General features: G+C 43.8%; 1 long non-coding RNA gene across 1 annotated transcript in view; it reads right to left on the reverse strand.

The window, feature by feature from the left end:
• LOC309659099 overlaps positions 1-9,440 on the reverse strand; it is a 50,969-nt gene extending 41,529 nt beyond the window's left edge. Inside the window, exon 1 of the long non-coding RNA XR_014262588.1 lies at positions 9,299-9,440. This is a non-coding gene — a long non-coding RNA (uncharacterized lncRNA). The remainder of the gene's footprint in view (positions 1-9,298) is intronic.
• Between the last annotated feature and the right edge of the window lie 4,650 nt (positions 9,441-14,090).

Consider the following 14,090-nt stretch of genomic DNA (forward strand, 5'->3'; position numbering starts at 1 on the left):
TGAAAATGAACACACAATGATCCAAAATCTATGGGACACAGCCAACGCAGTTCACAGGGGGAAGTTATAGTGATACAAGCTTATTCTTAGGAAACAAGAAAAATATCAAATAAAGCACCTAACATTACACCTGAAGGAATTAGAAAAAGAAGAGAAAACAAAACTCAAACTGTCAGAAAGAAAAATTAAGAAAATGATACCATATGCAATCACATCAAAAAGAATAAGATACCTAGGAATAAACACACCTCAGCAGGTAAAAGACATGTGCTCAGAAATCTATCAGCCATTGGTGAAAGAAGTTGAAGGCAACACGAAATGATGGAAAAATATAGCATGTGCATGGACTGGAAGAATTAATACTGTTAAAATAACCACACTACCAAAGACAGTCTACAGATTTAATGCAATCCCTATCAGAATACAAAAGCATTTTCACAGAACTTGAAAAAGTAATTTTAAAATGTGTATAGAAACACAAAGACCCCAAATAGCCAAACAATCTTGAGAAAGAACAGAGCTGGAGGCATCACGTACCTTGACTTCAGACTATACTGCAAAGCAACAGTAATCAAAGAGAATCATACCGGAGCAAACACAGACACAAAGATCACTGGAATAGAATAGCGATCCCAGAAATAAGCCCACACACTTATATTTAATTGATTTATGACAAAGCAGGCAATATGGAGAAAAAACTGTCTCTTCAATAAGTGGTACTGTGAAAACTGGTCACCTACATGGAAAAGAATAAAATTAGATTATTTTAGCACACCATATATAAAATAAACGCAAAGCTGAATAAAGCCCTAAATGTAGGACCAGAAACCATAAAACCGCTAGAGGAAAATACAGAACATTCTTCAACATAAATGATTGCAACAGTTTTAGGTTCAGGCTACTAAGGCAAATGAAACAAAAGCAAAAATAAACAAATGGGACTTCACTAAACTTAAAAGATTTTGCACAGCAAAGGAAACCAAAGACAAAATGAAAAGACAACCTGCTGAAGGAGAGACAATATTTGCACGTGATAAGAGGTTAACCCCAAAAAGATGACCAAGCAAGGGTTCATATCTAAACTACAGAAACAGCACATACAACTCAATATCAAAAAAAAAAAAACACCCAACATCTTTTTTTTTTAAAAAATGAGAAGACCTAAATAGACATTTTTCCAAGGAAAAAATACAGATAGACAGCCAGAACTCACAAAGATGCTAAACATAGCTAATCGGCAGTAAAATGCAAATCAAAACTATGAGATATATCACCTCAGTCTTGTCAGAATGGCTGTCATCAAAAAGATCACAAATAAGAAAGGTTAGTGAGAATGTGGAGAAAGGGAAACTCTTGTACACTCTTGATGTGAATGTGAATTAGTGCAGCTACTGTGGAAAGCAGAATGGGGGTTCCACAAAAAACGAAAGATAGAACTACCCTAATTTCCAGCAATTTCACTCTTGGGTATATCAGAAGAAAACCAAACACTATTTCAAAAAAATAACTGCACACCAATGTTCATAACAGTGTTATTTGCCATAGCCAAGATATAGAGTCAAACTAAGTGTTCCTCAATAGGTTAGTGGATGCAAAAGAGTTTTTATGATGATTTCAGCAAAAAATGAAATTTTGCCATTTGCAAGAACATGGATGGACGTGGAGGGTATTATGCTTAGTAAAATAAGCTGCAGAGAAAACAAGCATGGTATGTTATCACTTACACGTGGCATCTAAAAAATTGAATACAACAACAACAACAACAAAAAAACAGACTCACAGATTAAAGAACAGACTAGTGGTTACCAGCAGGGAGAGATAGGGTGGAGGAGCAAAATAGTGGTAGGAGATTTTGAGGTATAATCCCCTATGTATAAAATCAATAATCTGCAATATTGTACTGTATAGCATGGGGAATATAGCCACTCTTTTATAATAACTATAAATGGAGAAGAACCTAAACATTTATGAATCACTATGTTGTACCTCTGAGATTAATATAATAATGTAAATTAACTATAGATCAATAAAATATAAAGCAAGAAACAATAAAGGGGAGACAGATTATTAGATAGAAATCAATTAAATAAACACAAGTTTTGGAAATCAAGGAATTAAAAAACAGCATGTAAGACAAAACATTGGCATTTAAAGTGTACAATCTTTTCATTTAAAAGAAATCATTTAAGTGGTAAAAAATGGTACCCATTCTCACAGTTTTGTATATCTAGGATAAATTATTATCCACAAAAAAAGTTATAAATATTCACTCAAAAAGAAAGAGAAAATTTGGATCAACCCATTTTTAGTATACAAATTTAATACCAAAGTGTCTATCTAAAATTGATTTGAATAAGTTCTGTTAGCCACTTCTAGGTTCTTTGTGATGTAAAATCTTTTAAAGCATAAAAATCAGCCTTTCTACATTATTCCATTAGACATACATAGAAGTTAAAAGAAATGAGAAGACAGAACAATCAACCAGGAAGGTGAATTTACTGAGAAACAGTCATTCTTTCTCCCTCCTCCCTTTCTTTTCCTCCTTTTCAATGTCTCTTTCGGTTCCTTCCAATCAAGAGGAGTCTTGAGAGTTCTGAGAATATTTTTTGAGGGCTTCAAATCACCACACCTACATCCTCTGCCACAACTACACACACGGGAACAAAAATAAACCTCTGCTATCTACTCATGTAGGAGGGATTCATACAAAATAAACTCCTACATGGAGACCAACAGGTGAGTTTTCTACCTGTTCTTTATAATGTCCTTCCATTATAGTAAATCCCACACATTATGAGGCAGAAGCGGTTATGTGAGCTTTTCCTTGAAGTCAAAAAACTTGCATTCATTTCAAGTACCTGGTGATCATAGGGTACAGCCAGGGAAGGTGCCATACCCCATGGGGGGGAGGGGGGGCGGTGGTGGTGGCGGTGAATGGGATCCCGCAACCATGCACCTCCTGATGTACAGATTCTGGAGAGACAAAGGGCGGTCACACCGCCGTCAGCCTGTCAGGCTGTCGGGCCACTGGGCAACCCGACCAGCCTGGAAGTGCCCCATCAGTTGCTGAAAGCAAAACTCTGTCCCCCCTCTGAAGCCAGGCAATTTGGGCCAGAGAGTCAGAGGAGACCGGTAATCAACTCCTCCTCTCTGCTCACCTCCTTGGGGTTACAGCAACCCCATATCCAAACCCAAATCTGACCCTGCAGTGCCAAACTGGGAGTGGCAGGTGGACTCTGCCAGTGCTTCAGCGCCCTCTGGAGGTTGTCTGCTCTAATGGCAACTCTCAGCCCTTCCTCCTCCTCCTTCCCTAGTCCTGGGGGCTGCCTTGGCCTCCCGCAGCTGCTGGCCTGATTTCATTCTTCTTTTTTCTCCAATTACAATGAAGTGACTTACAGAGGTTTGGAATCTCTTGAAGAAGGAAGATCTTTTAGTCAATACACCTTAACCGTGAGAAGTTGGTTTCAAGAATGAACCTGAAATATTGTATTTTTCTCCTGATGATTCCAAGGAGACACATCTCAAGTTTTCTAAATCCTAAGAAAAACCAAGTTATAAATATGATATTCTGAGCCAGAGATGAAAAAGCAGGTTTTAGCACCCTCTCCTCATGTCATATGACCGGGGTTTAAATCAATCAGCTGCCACTGGGTTTTAAATCACATGACCCAACTTTAAATCAATCAGCCCTTTCCCTGTAACTCACGTGACTTGGCTTTGAATAGTAAGAAATGCAGAGGTATATAAATGATGTTCTGAACAATAAATGGACAAACAACGTTTTAGAAAGTTTTTTTTTCTTTTCGAATGGACCATTCATTGCATACAGAATAAAGGATTCTCTTCTGGATTTTTTGAACTGTAAACACATACAACGTCTCCGTTGGCTAGATTGACTTAGTTTTTTTGGTGTTTTGTTGTTGTTGTTGTTGTTGTTGTGGTTAACATCTTTATTGGAGTATAATTGCTTTACCATGATGTGTTAGCTTCTGCTGTATAACAAAGTGAATCAGCTATTCGTATACATATATCCCCATATCCCCTCCCTCTTGCGTCTCCCTCCCACCCTCCTTATACTACCCCTCTAGGTGGTCACAAAGCACTGAGCTGATCTCCCTGTGCTATATGCAGCTGCTTCCCACTAGCCATCTATTTCACCTTTGGTAGTGTATATATGTCCATGCCAGTCTCTCACTTCATCCCAGCTTACCCTTCGCCCTCCCTGTGTCCTCAAGACCCTTCTCTACATCTGCGTCTTTATTCCTCTGCAGCGACTCCTGCTAGGGATGGATATTTCCTTTTATGCTCAGGGGAAATCTCCTAGTTTGAATATGATCTGAGTTTTATCCTGTGAAACCATCAGAACTTCCCACCAGAGATAAATGAGGAGATTCTGGCCTTTATTCGTATGCACGATGAACACAGGTGTCCTGGCTGTACTTGCCAACCCTCCTATTTTACCCACCTATTTTTATCCAACTTCCTCCCTGTGAGTACCTTTGAGCAACCCTGAGCTCAGACTCCTGACCCATTACAGTGACTGTGTCAGTCTTTCTTTAAAAATGGACAGGTAATAAAATGAATTTAACCTAGAAGCAGCAGCTCAGTACGGGAAATAAAATCATCAGAAGTTATCTAATCACAGCCACAGCCATCCAGGGCTCTGTCTTATCTACTGGGTCCTAAGAATGGAAACTTCCTAAACTTGAAGGGCATCCCATCAAATAAGTAAAGGTGTTGCTCACCTCTGACTCTTGGAGGGATTGCTAGGCAGTCTACCCAGGGTATACTAACTGCAAAACACTGTCATAGTTTTGAAACACCTATGTTCCAGGAAAGCTTTTTGGGGTGCATGGGGAAGGTTTCTTTTAGACATCAAGCAAAAAATAAATCACCAAGCTCTTTGAGCACAGGGGTTCTTAAGAGGACAGTAGAAGGAAGGAATGTGCAGAAAAGACGATCTCCCCTGAAGTGAAGGTCGTTTTTCCAAAAGAGTAGGATTTAGTCTCAGTTTAAGGGGAACACTTTTAAATAGCTGGGACAGCTCCAAACTGCAGTTTAGGGAACGAGTGCTTCAAAAGAACAGTGCTTTAAAAGTCCTGGCAAGGCAGCAAGAGGATGAAGAGTTGGTTTTGCATAGTTTTGAACACAGGAGTAAAGAAGCAGAGGCATCTCTGACTAAAAGGCCCTGAGATCCTATGGCATCAATGGGTCAGTTGCAGGGGGCAGGGGGTGTGGGGGTGGATATTTCTCTCTCAAAGTCTCCCAGGGCAGCCACCCCTCCCTACCCAACCCCCCTACTCCCTTCCCCCTTCCTCCCTCCACTGTTGGGTCCCCAGGGACAGCACTTCTTAAGCTGGAGCGCTCAGGCACCATCTCTGCAGTCTGGATACTTCCTGGAGCCTGGCAAGCTCTGGGACAGGAAGCGAGGTCTGCAAGGCTGCTGAGGTGCAGTCGGACCTGGAGGCCTGGAGGGGAACTGGAGCCCTGAAGCTCACCCACGTCCTTGAAGCCGAGGGAGGAACACATCCTCCTAACAGTACTTCTCAGGGGTCAGCGTGCTCCCCACCCGACGGTGATCCATACTCACTTGAGGCAGCAAGGACTGCCTCTAACTGGCCCCCTCGATTCCGCCTTAAGGGTCCTCGCACATGTGTGATAGCGCAGGCCCCAGATCTCTTTAGTCAGCTGAGGCCAGTGCTGCCGGCATTCCTCCAGTCCCATCCCCCAGCCCCTCCCTCTGGGATTGTATCTAATAGAAGAAAGAGCACAGAGGAATTGGCTGAATCAAGGGACCTGGGAGCCTGGGGATGAGTTTGAAGACCGAGAACCTAAGGCGCAATTACATATTATTGGAAACTCTTGTGGGGTGTGTGGGGTGAGGTCAGGAGGCTGAGAGGCGGAGTCGACCTGGTGAGTCCAGCCCCAGGACACCACACAGCCCCGCCGCCCTTCCCGGCCATCAGACAAGGGGTGCCACAACTCCAGCCGGGACTCTGCACTTCCCCCTCCCTGATTCTCCTCCAGAAGAGCAGGTGGACCCCCTCTGAGGGCAGGGGCAAGACAACGGACCAAGTCCCCATGGACTAAGGTGCTGCTGGAAGCTCTACCTGAACAGCAGTGCTGGCTTGGAGCAAACCCGTGCACCGCCAAAGTTGGTCTCGTCCTGCAGCTGAGGGATGCAGGCTTTAAGTCAGCTGCCTTGGCTTTAAATCAATCAGCCCCCCCTTTAAGTCAGGTGACCCGACTTTAAATCACTGTGTGCCCCTCAAGCCTGCCACTTCAAAAGTTGGGAACTTCACTTTGATCCCAGCACCTCACACAGCTGAATGCACACTGTAGTCACCCCCAAGCCTGGCTTAGAGGCAGGATATAAGGTAAGGGGATGGGCTGCACACATGGTGAGGAGGGTGCACTTCATGTACCAGAAGGGTCCAGGTACTCTGGGTACAGCAAGCAGTGCACGATACAGCAGCTCCCTGGCAAAGCTGGTGATGCACAGGGGGAGCAGGCACACTCAGGCACGCAGAGGTTCCAGGCCGGGAGCTGGGGCACAGCCAGCCGGGAGGGTGTGAAAGCTGAGGATTTGAGCCTTCTTGAGAAAGGCAGACACAGAGGATGGATGAGAAACAAAGACCAGATGAAACATGGATTTGAAAAGCACACCCTGCTCTTTAAATTGGGGTGGGGTCACCCCAGATTTCAGTCTTCTTACGCCCCATTACCTAGTGCTTTGGCATTTGCCCAATTACTTATAAAATGTGACTGATAATATCTAAACCATAGAATACTGCATTTGGAGTGGATTTGCGTGTTTATGTTTCTATAGTGGAATAATCTTTTCTACAAGAAAAATGTACACAATCTGAAATAAATTCAAACCCCTCTTTAAAAAGTACTATATCGGACTTCCCTGGTGGCGCAGTGGTTAAGAATCTGCCTGCCAAGGCAGGGGACATGGGTTGGAGCCCTGGTCAGGGAAGATCCCACATGCCGCACAGCAGCTAAGCCCATGGGCCACAACTACTGAGCCTGCAGACCACAACTACTGAAATCCGCGCACCTAGAACCGGTGCTCCACAACAAGCGCAGCAAGAGAAGCCACCGCAATGAGAAGCCCGCGCACCGCAACAAAGAGTGGCCCCCGCTTGCCGCAACTAGAGAAAGCCTGCGCATAGCAACGAAGACCCAACGCAGCCAAAAACAAATTAATTAATTAATTAGTTAACTATTTGAAACAAAAGTACTATATCCTTCTGTACAGCTTCTCTGGGAAGAACAGAGAGATGGCGTAGGAGAGTGAGAAAGACCCATATTTAGTGCACATCTCTCATGCAGGTGCTCTGCTGGCTCAGATAGATTTATCCCCACTTTACAAAGGAGGAAATAATCTCAGAGAGGTTTAGTAATTTTCCCAAAGCCAAACAGCTATGGAGTGGCAGAACCAAGATCTGAACCAAGTCTGTTACCTTCAAAGCCTAAGTCCTCATCACAACAAAACTCAATTAATATTTACATTTATCGAATTACATTGCAACCTGGGGAGTTCTTGGCACAATCCTGAAGAAGAGTGAGAAAGAAAGAAATAGCATTGTTCCTACAGTCAACCCACATTTTTGGAGCAGCTGCTAGATGCCTGGCCCTTTTTGGGGTTCAGCAGTGATCAAGACAGGAAGAGTCCTGCTTTCATGAACCACGTAGTGGGGAGGAGAGACGGGTGCAACTTGGGTGAGGGATTTCACCTTTCTGGACCTCTGTTTTGTCATCTGGAAAATGGGATGGGTGTTCCTCATTTTCTGGGATTGTCCAGCCCTCACATTCTCTGATTCCATAAGAAGCATTTGTTTTCCTGTTTCTTTCAAATTCATTCAGGCCGTGAGCTGTGATGAATGTTGTTAGCTGCTCCCCAAATCACTCTATTCCCACCCTTTTCCTGTGATCAGGTCTTTCCCGAAACATGACTCACAGTCAGTCAAGTCACAGAACCTAAGGGGCACCCAGCAGAAAAATTCCAACCCTTGCTTCCCAGGAGCTCTGCGGTCTACCTGCCAGGTAAACTTAACTCACCTGGCATAAGGTGGCCATCCCTGGTTTCACATCAGCATGATCTCAGGCACAAACCTCCTTGTTTTTCCATTTTGTCTTTAAGTTACTTGTTGAAACAACTGCACAAATATGACACAGATATAAAATCAGGCATCTTCTGCCCCCAGTGCCTACTAATAAATGATTTTCTGCCACTTTAATGATAAAGATAGAACATTTCAACATTCTGCTACCCTTATTATTTGTCATTTTTGTTGATATTTCTATTGACTACATCTTTCAATCTTTTAACAATGGAACATTTATTTAGGGTGTTCCAGACCCAGCCTTTAGTGGTAAAGGTTTCGTTGTTATATTTCTATTATGTTTCCTTTAAAAATCATTATCCTATTTAAATGGATTAGGTCAATTCTATAGGCATTTATCTTATGATATTGATGAAATTGATACATAGAGGGCAGTAGTACAAGTTGAATGGACTTGAGAACCTCTATTAGCACAGTTAAGTATAAATATTATCTATATGTAAACCAAAGTACAGGCCGAGTGAGATTCTCTGACTTTTTTCCACTGTCTGCCCCTCAAGCTTGTGAGAAATGGAATAGTTCTTGCCCTATCAGTAAACAAAGGATGTCACCGTCTTCAGCCCTTGCAGCCCTCCAATGTGAGCCGGCGGGCCCTGAGGCACTCAGGATATGCAAATACAGAATGCAGGCCCCAGAGAGCTGAGGTGCATATCAAAGGAAGGAATTCAGTGAGCCCAGGCAAAGAAAAGCGCCGCATTCCTCACCTTGGGAGAGCTGGCTTTCCTTAGTTAACAATCACCTTTTGATGTTCCCCATTACCTGCGCCAGTTCCCTGCCCTGTCCCCTCCCCCCGGTACTTTAGCTCAGGGAGGAAGGAGCGCAGAGGGACTCCGCTGAATAAGGGGCCTGCGCGCCTCGGGAGGAGTTTTCAGCCGCTTTCCCGCAGTCGGGAAGAGGGGCGCTGACGCTGCAGCCGGACCCTGCGCCTCCCTTGCCCCGTTTCCCCTCAGGACGCTCAGGCCGACCCCCTCCTCACGCCCACCAGGCCTCGAGAGCCAGGACGAGGGCAGGGGTGAGAGGACGGACCGAAGTTCCCGGGGACCAGACGCTGGAGGCCGCTCTTTCTGCACAGCAGTGGCGGGTGGCAGCGAACCCCTGCCCCTCAGAAGCTGGTCTTGTGCTGCAGCCCGGGCACCGGACCAGGCGGAGGGTCGGCGCCCACTTACCCGGCCCGCCGTCCCCGCGACTGTCATGGCTTCGGCCGCCGGGAAACCTCCAGAGCCGGCAGCCTCAGTGAGGTCGCCCTCCCCTCGGGCTCCGGGGCAGTTCCGTGAAGGCGGAGGGAAGAGACCCCGCCTGAGCCGGGAGTTCCAGCTCTGAGGAAACGCGGGCTCTCTTCAGCGCGCAATGGGTGGGACCGCTCTGCCCCGAGGCCTTCCGGGAGGGAGCGGGGCGGCGGGGGAGGGAGCCGCCAGGAGCGCAGGGCCCCGTCGGGGGTCCTGGAGGGGCGGCCCGGCCGGGGGGCCACGCCCACTGTGGCCGCAGCCCAGGCCTTTTTCCTGGAATCCGACACAAAAAAATTAGAAAGATACACAGTCTATAGTAAATACTCACAAATGATTGTTGCTGCTGTGCTCACTATTCTATTAAAGGTGTAAAATCCATAAAACACTTTATGTTCAAAATTAAATGTGAATTTTTACCTTTCTAATTATGTCTCTGATATTCACAGTTGTGGTTAATGAATCAGAGACTGTGGCATCACTAGTTAAAAATGAGCTTGTTAAAAAAATAGAACTCAGGCCCACCGGACCTACTGAATCACAATCTGCACTTTTACAATCTCCCCAGTGTACTCGTTTACCCATGAATAGTTGAAAGGTACATTTCTACCTCAACAGGTCTTTTCTCTATGAGAAATACACACATTTTATCCAGTTTGATATAAATAAAACACTCAAAAATGCATATGCCTGTGTTGAGACCATCATTTTATCATTTCTTTTCCAGACAAGTATAGTCTCTATACTGGTTTTGTGGCTCACATGCCATACTCTTTTCTTGTAGTTAGAAATAAGGTAGAGAAAGTTACTTTTTAAAAAAATAAATTTTATATATATATATATATATATATATATATATATATATATATATATATGTATTAGTGGATAATTGAAGACACTTTTCTAAATTAAAACCTTCTCTTAACTTGCTGTTTTCTTCTTGGGTCATATTATGAACTCTTCCTGTGGCCACATGACATGTGTACGTTTAATTTCAGGGACTGCTGACATTCCAGGATGTGGCCATAGATTTCTGTCAAGAGGAGTGAGAATGCCTGGACCAAGATCAATGGGAATTGTACAGGGATGTGATGTTAGAGAAGTATAGGAACCTGCTCTCCTTGGGTGAGGATACCTTCCTTCCAGAATTCCTTATCCAACCACAGGGTTTGGAGTCCTTCATTTGTAGAATGTCTCCTGGAATCTTCTGCTTCCTACAATAGGGTTTCAGATTGCAACGTTTCAGGAAAGATTGGGAGTTTGTGGGTGTAATTTTTCTTATTCCTTTAAAATTGCAGCCTCCCTTTTAATATACTTTGTAACTGCTTGGGATGTGTCTATATGAACTGTGTACTATATGCTTCTGTTATAGTCCTTACAATATTTTATTGCCTTATTTTCTCTAACAATTTTCCATGGATTCTTTGGGCTTAAGGTATATTAAAAGGGAGACTGCGAATCTGGGACTTCCCTGGTGATGCAGTGATTAAGAATTCGCCTGCCAATGCAGGGGACCTGGTTCGATCCCCGGTCCGGGAAGATCCCACGTGCCACGGAACAACTAAGCCAGTGGGCCACAACTACTGAGTCTGCACGCCACAACTACTGAAGCCGGTGTGTCTTGAGCCCGTGCGCCATTTATTTTTTGGAGAATAAAACCACTTCTGAGTGATTAAAATTTAGGCCAGCTAGTCAAAATGCTTTATCACCTGTTCTTCTAAAACACTGGTCTATGGAACAAGTTTTACTAGGGATAACAGTGTAATTGTATTCTGGAGTTCATATGGGCAATATGGTTTATGACCTTGATGCTGGATCACGACATTTCAACGGTATAACTGCTATTAATTGTCTGTTTGTTCAACGATTAAAGTCTCACGTGATCTGAGTTCAGACTGGAGTCATCCTGGTTGGTTTCTGTCTATTGCAGATTTCTTCCAGTATGAAAGGACAAGAGCAATACGGCTTCCTTTACAAAATGTCTTCAAACTAAATGATGATATAATCTACATTCAATTAATTTATACATACCCTACTGTAGAACAGGGTTCGTTACGCTGGCAGAGCCCGGTAATTATGTAAAACTGAAACTTTTTCTGCACTGGTTCAAGTCCTCTTCCTAAGAATATGTTTACAATCAACATTCTTTCACAAATTACCCAATTTCATTCACCATAGCATTCCTCATATTAACTAAATGGAAAATCCTAGGCTATATACAAATCCAGAAAGGGCCAAAAATCATCAGCCCCCATGGATGATTACAACCCATTGCTGAGGCATTCAAATTACTTATTAAAGAACCACTATGTCCATCAACATCATCAATTTATATATTATTGCCCCAATGCTAGCCTTAACCCTGGTTCTCACAACATGAATTCCTCTTCCCATATCTTATCCACTAATTAGTATAAATGTAGGCATATTATTTCTATTAGCCATATCACACCTAGCCATTTATTCCATCCTCAGATCTGGATGAACTTCACATTCAAAATACTCACTCACTGGAGCTCCAGGAACAATAGCACAGACGATCATCTCATATGAAGTAATGTAGCAGTTATTCTATTCTCAGTCTTACTGGTAAATGGATCATTTACACTTTCAACAGTAATTATTAAACAAGAACACCTATGACTAATTTTCTCCTGACCCCTACCCAGAATTTGATTATCTCCGCAGTAGCAGAAATCCAGTGAAGCCCCACTTGATTTAACAGAAGTAGAATCAAAACCTGTACATGTCTTCAATGTAGAGAATGTAGCAGGCCCATTCACCCCGTCCTTCCTAGAGAATATGTCAATTTCCCTATAATAAACGTTTCCACAGCAATCTATTTTTAGGAGCATTCGACAATCCCTAGGTGCCAGAATTATAGATTCTTTCATCTTGTAAATATAGTTTTCTTTAAAAAATAATTTTTATAGTTTTACTACCTTTAAACAAAATGTACTCCATTGCTGTGGAATATTCCTTCATAGGAGCGTGCATGGTTCATTTCTGCATCCGTCGGTGATGGCCTTCAGGTTCCTTCAGGTTTGGCTCCTGTGGCTGCAAGTCCATGTCCGTGTGTCCTGGTGCAGGGCTGGTGGGTTTGTGTTCAACTGGGAGGAGCACTGTGGGTCTCTGTGCACGGACTTCGCTATCTGAGGCCCGATTGCTTCAGAAGTGGTTGCATCCCCCCGTTGTGTACCAGGCTTTCCATTGCTCCACATCCTGCTCATATTTGATACTATGTCTTTCATGTCTGCCATTCTGGTAGGTGTATGCACAGTATTTTTCTTATGGCTTTAATCCCTCTGTTGTTAGTGAAGTTGTGCATCTTGTGGTATTCATGGACTATTTCCTGTTGTTTTTTGAAAAGTTTTAAAAATTGTGGTCTGGTACACATAACATAAAATATACTATCTTAACCATTTTTAAGTGCACATTTCAGGGTCAGGAAGTAATTCACACTGTTGTGCAAACCTGACCACCATCATCCTCCAGAACTTTTTCATCTTGCAAAATTGAAACAGTCCCCATTAAACACTCACTCCCCATTGTCCCTCCCTCAGCCTCTGGCCCTCAACATCCTACTTTTTGTCTCTATATTTCCGACTGCTCTAGGGGCCTTGTATGAGTGGATCAAGCACTGTTTGTTTTTTTGTGTCTAGCTTACATCACTGAGCATAATGCCCTCAAGGTTCATCCCTGCTGCATCCTGTGTCAGAATTGACTTCCTTTTTAGGCTGAATAGCATTCCCTTGTATTGATGGACCGTGTTTTTCTTCTCCATTCATCCATTAGTGGACACATGTAATATCTACATTCATTTCTACTGTCATAATATTTGTGGAATAAAATCAGAAAGTCCTATGAATCAAAAGTCATTTGCCATTAACTTTTTTCTTAAACTTTTTGTTGTGGAAAACATCAAGGCTAAGAAAAGGGAAAAATACATGTCAGCTTCACTTGTGTTCAGGAATTAATGCTTTACGGATTCACTTTATTCCCTGTGTGTGTGCTATGCGTGTGCATGTGCCTGTTTGCATACATATGCTGTGCATGTGCATAGGTATGTGAACTTGCACACATTAGTGTGTGCATGGGCATATGGGTGCATGTGTGTTCACATGCTAGTGTGTGAATATATTTGTGCTGTGCACGTGCATATGTTTGTGTGTGTGCTGTGCCTGCCTGTGCGCACACCTGTGTGTTTGCTGGAACCACTTGCAAGTTGGCTGCAGACTGAATTGTGCCCCAGATATATCCACACGCAGCTGCTCTAACAATCCTGCGTAGCCACGTAAAGGTCACAGATCTCAGGGATTTAAATGGATGGAGCAGGATATCCTGACACAGAGTTTGTCTTCCAATGACTGTCACTGTCTCAGTAACATCCTTCACACCTTCTTTAAGCCCCATTCAGGGTCCAGTTTAGACTCCCATTACATTCAGTCACCTGTCCCAGGTCCCCTAAAGCAACAATGTCACCGTTGGAGAGCCCGGCCAAGGCTGGGGGTGCCCCTCCTGTTGGCCTGGCCTCCAGGCCCTGCCCTTGGCTCCTGTTTTCTCATATCTCAGCCAGGCCCCGACTTGGATCGGGCCACCACCTCTTTCCTCACAGGGTCCCATCGCCCAGTCAAGGGGGTTCATTCTCCCCAAACACAGCATCAGGAGTCGGGGGCTGACAGTCCCCACTGGGTCTCCTTCATGTGAGACCCTGTGCTGTTGAAAGAGCAGGCAC

Source organism: Balaenoptera physalus (genome assembly GCF_965194825.1).
Source record: "Balaenoptera physalus genome assembly, contig: SUPER_3_unloc_4, whole genome shotgun sequence".
Classification (NCBI taxonomy): Eukaryota; Metazoa; Chordata; class Mammalia; order Artiodactyla; family Balaenopteridae; genus Balaenoptera; species Balaenoptera physalus.